A 7,639-nucleotide genomic window follows, 5' to 3' on the forward strand; every position below is an offset into this window, starting at 1 on the left:
GGAACGCACACATATTATTTAAAGAGCAGATATTTGTATCACACCTGCAACTTTTACACACTCCAGGTGTCATGACCCCAGGTGTCACCTCACAGGGCATAGGTCACTGAGAGGGTTTTAGAAAAGCATGGTTGTTCCTACCCTAGAGATGAAGAAATTGTGGAATAAAAGACGGATTTGATTCAGCCTTGACAGCAAATAGCCAGGAATAAAACAAAGCRGTCCCCATTCCTACATGGGTGCTCTGCTCAGTGGGTCACTCTGGTCACAAAATCAAAGGCGATGGTGCTCAGCACCACAACTGACACAAAATGTGACAATAACCCCAGGAGGAAGCCAGTCATACCTCATCAGAAGATGTTTCATATCACAATAGGAAAGAATTGATTTGGTTCATAATTTGTGTTCCTATTGTTTTGAATACTATCAAGGGAGGTTTTCTTTGCATGTTTTATTTCATTTTGTTTGAAGCAAAGAACTGCACTGTCCTTATAAGGACAATAGGAATGTGCATAATTAGTCCAAGGCTAAAGAATAGAGACATTCAAAATGAACATTTGTTATTGATTTCCCAGACTGCAGTGGAATTGAGAAGAACATCATGAGAGGAAAAGATATGTAATTAAATGTGATTTGCTAGAATGCTGTCTAGCTAGGTCATTGCATATGTATTATTCGACTGCATTGCTTCAATGTAAAGCGCACAGTTCCTCTCCCTGGTACAAATCCTTTGATTAAGTAGTCTCCCTTCCTTGGTGGAAGGGGCCAGCCCTCTTGTTGTTTTGTTGCCGGCAGTGTTGCTTGTGCTATTTCTTTAAGACTCTTCACCAGATGTGGTTTGTCAGGAACATGCCTAGACTGTAAGTCAGAATAGAACTCATTTTCTTTGATGTGTATTTGTAACGTGCCTGCTCCAGAAGAAGGGGAATGAAAACTTTGGTCACACTGTTAATCTACAGGAACTACATTTTAAGCAAGCGAATGCGAGTAGACTCTGCACATACCGTAGTGTCGGCTACTCTTTTCAAACAGAATTCTATCAATAATTGGTGCCAACATAAGAACATATGTCAAACATTTGCCATAATTGATTCAGCAGGAATGTGTTTAGCCCAGACTTTCTGCTGTAGAGAGACTCCTTATTTTCAGTTTAGGGTTTGAAATTTTCYAAAACAAGATGCATAGCTAGTCTACCTCATTTTTTGCTTAAAGAATGGCACAGATCCGGTCAGTCTGACTATTTGGCTCGAGTATTGTAGGTTTTATACTTTATCCTTGAGCAAGTGCTTTGCATACCAAGAAAGTCTGAAAGTGAAAGGGTTACACTTCCTTGAAGGTCCATTTGAATGACTGAGAGAAGAGAGCCAAAAATGGTAATCAGATCCCTATGAGATCATATTGAAAGCAGCCATGCTTATTTCACAGAGCCTTCTGATGTTGCAGGGTCTGTAAAACATTTAATCACTGGAGTTCCAATAAGTTGAGATTTGTTGCGAGTACTGTAGAGAGCCCTCGTCTTAGATAAAATGCTGCCTGGTAATGCTCTTACTGCTACATGAGCCAGAATGCGATCAATGTGATTTAGCCTCGCGTCGGCATCCCAGTGAAGGGGATGCAGGATTTTCAAAGCTACATAGCAAAAGATTAATGTAACTATTCATTACAACTCATGGGAGGCCTGATCCAGCTTCTATAAAAGTCAAAGTAAAGATTCCCTTCGATTTCACCAGGAGTTTGGACTGTATTTTTGTGTATCCAGTCCCATAACTGCCCTCCACTACCACAGAAGCCTACCAGTGTACCCTCTTACTCTTCTACCCAAATGGCACCTATATGAACATTGGCCTGTTCTTACCACCCAGCGGAGCACAGATGATTGTAATTCTATCAGACAACTTGTGATTGGTACAGAGTTTTAGTAGCTAAACCTTGCCTACCTTGCTTTTCTTTTATTCAAAACTGTGAAGTTCAGACTGGCCTGGAAAATTGAGTTTGGCATAAACCATGTTGATGTCCATCTCTGAAATAAGCGAAGGAGTCTGTTTTTGAAGGTGGCTCTGCAAAAATGCACAGATGCGATTATGAAACCAAAGTAGCTTAGCTCAGAACAGTATCATTTGACCTGGCCCAAAGTTTGCAGGGAGCCAAGAGATAATCCTTGTTGGACTGTCTTCATTAAACAGCAAACAACCAGTTAAACTTGCACCAAGCAAACCTTTTATTAAGCCTAGCTTTTAAGAAAGCCCTTCTCCACTAATGGATACGGTTTGCAGCTTACTTTGAGAGACCCAGAAACCATGCTAAAAATGGACCAAGATGAAAGAGCAAATTACAACAGTCAGGTCAATCCAAATGACCCCTTCCAGTTTCTTGCAAAAATTCAAACCTGTAGGCTATCACTGGACCTTATAACACTGGAGAAATCTGAAAGGYAGTTTATGTCTCTCAAGTGGTTAAAACAAAACAGAACATCTGAGCCCATTTTATGCTGCAGTTTACCTTTGCTGCCACTATTGAGCAACAGACCAAGTAAGTTTATAGGTACCAAGGCTAAARGATGGTTCAGTGCATGGTTACATTGCATTCTTCCTGCCTATACAAACAAAGAAAAAGAGAAACAGAGAGAGAGAGAGACACACACACAATGCATGTAAAAATGCTGTAGTACAGCCTGGACCTTATAACAATAGGATAAGGAAAATCTGTTTTCCTGATTAGGAGGGGCTTCTGAACGGTAGGTATACATGATTTGTATAGAAAACAATGCCACTTTAACCATATATTGTTTGCAGTTAAATATCTTTTACTAAAAAATCAGGTCTATAACTGGTGGGTTTATAATACACTTCCCCCCACTCTGTAATCACTGAAAAACTCATTGCTGAATATGTCTGCAGTGAATGCTTGGTTCCTACTTATATCTACGTGGAAGCCTGGACTACTGTCTGGGCTGCTAGAACCAACAAAATAAAATGGACATCTATGATCAAAGAGCACTAAAGTTTTCAGAGGTGGCTCTTGAAATACTCCAGGTTCGAAAAACAGAAGCCTCAGAGCATCGCCCTTGGCTGGCAGGCATTGCTAAAGAATGGAAGAGGTTTTCTAGCAGATATTTTGAGTATTGAGAAAAGGGGGGGGGGAGTGAATTAATGTGGATTTTGAGGAGAATGATATTGCCAAAAAATACCATTGTTAGTACAGGGGGGAGGTGGGGARGGAGTTGACAGTTTGGCAGATTTCTGCAGCACCTTTTGACTGTCTGAAGTTGTGTGTGTGACTTAACCTTTTTATTTCTGCCTTTTGGAGTTCAGTCTCTCTCACTGTTGCCCTCTGCATTCAACTCCTCTGTAGACTCAGTGCTCCTGACAGTCATTGTTATTCTGCTCTCTGCTTTCAACATTATTCCAGCAAGTTTCCCTCCCCGTCAAAGCACTCACTCAGTCTACCTTAGAGGACTGTCTGCTGATCTCTCAGACACATATATGAATCTTTTTAGTTTCACTATTGTTATTAGCTGGCCAAGAGTGCCAAGATTAGTGTTTGATAGAAAAAAATGTTCACAATGTTATTTATATCACTTATACTGTGGTAATAGAAATATCAAAGCAATTTTGCCTTGCACTGGTGAGAATTTTTAGCAGCATCACATTGGTTTCCTTTCCACACACCCTTTGCTGCCAGTACCCGAGTATCACAACACAACATCTCTGCCAGCCTGAAGCGAACTGTGCAGAGGCATAAGGATTAGCCAGGTGAAATCCTGCATGCTCCCTTTGGTTCCCAAGCCAAACTGGCAGGCTGAAAAGCACACCATTTATAAGCCATATTTATCCTTCTTTTTTCTTGAACCCAAAATAAGGCCTGGTCAATTCACAAATCAGCATAAGTATTCCCATTAGGCATTAGCTTTTCTTCAAAGAAATTCAGTACCAACTCAACTGTAGGAAGCCCTTTTTAGTTTTGTGAAAGCTGTGTATCAGCAGAGGAGAGATGGAAGTGTGAAAAATCCAGATTAAGTTCTTGAGAGGCAGTTACACCAGTTTAAGATGCTTATATCCCAATATAACCTACTCCTTTGTCCGTAATAACAGCAGCATACTTCTGCACGAGTATCAGCACAGTCATACTAGGGAACTCTCCCAGTCTGAATGTGTTTCTGCAAATATACAAAGGAAAAGATTTCCTTGCCCTCTCATATACTGCGTAGTGATGGCATTGGCATGTTCTGTTTCCAAGGAAGCATGGGGCTGCTGCAGGTTCCCTTTACAATCTCAGCCTTCAAGTCTATTACAGTTGATTTATATTTCAGGGAAGGGAAAAAAAACCCTGTATTTTCTGTTAAGTGACATTTCCATAGAGTTTGTAATTTTTCTAAAACCTTCAGTAGTATTTGTTAAGCACATTGGAGATGACCAAAAGGATCTTAATCTGCAAAAATTGACACGTTCTGTTAGAATTAAAAACTAGCGACTGTTTAGATCATGAAGAGTTGAAGCACATAGGCCAGGCAGACCTCTACACTCCCTGCAGGCTCCTGCAGCCCTGCTGGCATCCGCTAGCCAGCTGCGCCCTCTAACACCCCCAAACACTTAGCTTGAGCACACTCAGTAGCTGCCCAAGAGACAGAGCAATCCCACCCTCCTGAAGTCTCACCTTGCACAGGCTTTTTACGAGAATACTATCAACAAAAGTGGGAAACTAAACAGGTGCAGCCAAAAAGGGCAAAAAGAATCATCAGAATTATACTAGCAAGAATCATCAGCAGGCAGCTAACCATCACCCAGGACGATGGGCTGGGAGCGCCGGAAARAGCAGAATCACCCTTTGCAGCATGCAAGCTATGACTGTACTAAGAAGCCTGGGGAAGTAGCTTCTCAGTGGCTGGTTTAACTCCATTCCTTAAACACATACAGCACTGGCTGCTGTCAAAACCATAATACTACACTGAATTTTCTGCTGGCCTTGCCTACTTTGCTAATTTTTATTTAGTGCAGATTTGGAATCTTTGTGAGTCATCACAATCTTTGGAAGTTTCATGATCTTTGGAAGTTTCATAAATAAAGCAGTTCATTGCTAGCCTAATTAGCTGATCTCATGGAGCTGGAAATCCTAGCCACGGAAACGGGTCCATTTCCTCCACAGAGACAGATACAAGCAATACCCAGCAGTGACTCCAACATTTCTATCGAACCTTTCCAACCTCTCTGGAACTTCCCAGAAAATAAGAATGATTTATTTTTTTGCTTGGCACTACAGCTTTACCTAGTACCATTGTACTGCCAGACTCACCAATTCACCTTTCCCCAATTATACTTATTTTTGCAGTTAAGGAAGCAAACCAATTCATAAGCAAACCTGTTCATATATTTTTAGACACTTAAAAAGTGCTACTGCACTTTGAACTATCACACCCTATAATCTAAAAATATCATTTATAGAAAAGCCCCCTTAGCTGAGGATCTTAGAAGTAGGAACCAGAAATGTAAATTCCTTCAGCAATAAGTCCAAAAAAAAGAGAAAGAAAAAAAAAATCTACTGCAAGCAGCCAGTACTGCAAATTACAGCTGACAGCAGTATTGCTAATTGAAGTGCTACTATATCAAACAAAATGATTAAGGACTTAACTGGGTCTAACCATCTATCAGTAGAGATATGAAACTCATGGCAATCATGATAAAATACATGAGCAATTTAGGCTCTTACAGTAAAGAATAACTGTGTCACTTTATTTGATTTATCAACAGCACAGCAGCAGTCTTGACTGTGTGCTGTATGTTACGGCGAGGCCTGTGAGCAGACAGGCCATCAAGTCTCCTGCATGCAAAGATGCAGCTTTGTTGATTCATAATTCCCTCAAGGAGTCTGTTATTGTGGATTGCAGTGTTGGAACAAGTGTAAACTGAGCATTTAGGTCCCACAGAATGAAAAATGCAGCTGTTAAAAGATTAAAACGGAAACACTTTAGGAAAAAGGTCACAATACAAGAAAGCGGGTGTAAGTTTCAATTTCATCAGCTTCAACTAGTGAGCAGGAATGAGATCACCATCAGTGATATTACTTCCTGAAAACTCCAGGTTTCATCTGAGGAATTAAGTCTTGAATTAAAATGGAGTTAAATTCAAATTCCAGAGGTCCCTGGAAGCTATACAATTTGAAGCCAGCCCTATGCTTCTAATTGAAGCAGCTTAGCAATGCAAACCTAGAGCTGCCTATTACAATTAGAGGAAGGAAAGAGTATCTTTTCACACCGAGCATTTTCATCTTTCAATCTCTGTCTCAGCATCTTTGCAAGCAAAGAATTCAAACCTGTCACAGCCCTTCAGCTTTAAGGCTTATCACCTGCTGCAGAACTAAGGTTGAGCCAAGCCTTTCTCTCTCAAAGGCACTGGAGCAAGTCATGGGTTTACTGCCCCAAACGGCCCCCTCTGCCTCCTGCTGGAGTGCGAGAAACTTTGAAACATTGCAAATTCATTTTCCACCTTGAAGATTATTTCTAGACTAAATTGGTTTATTACCCTTGAGGCAATTTCTTCAGAATTCTGGAAAAAAAAAGGGGGGGGGGAATCTGGTTCGTACACAGTGAATGGTCTATAACATCAGCCGTCAGAGCTATAAACCAGTTGGGAAACAAGCTGACAGACCTAAGCAGAGTTGGCTGGGGCTCCCTGAAAGAAGAAAAGAAATCACTGGAAGGCATCACAGAAGGAAAGTAAAAACTAAGGTCCACACTGGCATGCTGAGCTGGTCAGAGCGTGCCATTTGGGGTAAAGCACTTAGTATTATAGCTGGCTTAAAAAAAAAAAAAAAAGAAGAAGTAAATTCAAGAGTTTTGAACCTCTCCTGCACTTTTTTGTTGCCACCGAGCACTGCAGATTGCCCCCGCTTGCAGACGCAGACGTTTCCGTCGCCCCGTGCTTTGAAGCGGCTCCGTGACCGGGCCGGCGCGGGGATCAGCCGCAACGCGCGCCGCGGGCAGCGCGAGGAGGCGCAGCCGGGCCGGCCGCGAGGGCTCCCCGCAAGGGTGACCGGGCTGGTCGCTCGCAGCCGCGCGGCAGAGAGGGCGCACACCGCGACGGGCACCGCCGCCGCCCCTCGGGTGCTTCGCTAGCGCCGGCTCCGCGCTTCCCTCGTCAGCCTGGTGGCGTGCGGCGGCCCTCCCCGGCCTCGCACCGTGAGCAGCAAGGCCGCGGCGCCTGAGGTTCAACCCTGCACCGGGCATCAGCACGAGGGGCGAGCGTCTGAGCCAACCAGTTAGTCTGGACGTGCCTCTAACTAAGGCGCCCAAAGGCAGGGCCCGTGCAGGTTGCCCAGAACAGCAAGGTTTGGCCCCTGAGGTTTTGAGGCGACGATCAGGCAACGGGACTCTTTCTCCCTCTTTCTTCCCTGTAAGCAACACGGCGGCTTGACGCGCCCCCGTCTCTGGGGACGAAACGCTGTTAGACGGTGCAAACCCCGCGGCACACCAGCACCTTCCCCCCCCCCCCCGAGCTGCCCATGGCAAAATCCCCTTACGACGCAGGAACGCCAAAAAAAAAAAGTCACTCTGTCAGCGCCCTGGTGGGAGCCCGCAGCCAGCGTACCTGCAACGGCGGGGCAGGCGCCGCAGGGCTCCTCCTCGGCCACGCGGCGGGGCCGGCGC

This window comes from Apteryx rowi, unplaced genomic scaffold (genome assembly GCF_003343035.1).
Source record: "Apteryx rowi isolate R43461 unplaced genomic scaffold, aptRow1 scaffold_28, whole genome shotgun sequence".
Classification (NCBI taxonomy): Eukaryota; Metazoa; Chordata; class Aves; order Apterygiformes; family Apterygidae; genus Apteryx; species Apteryx rowi.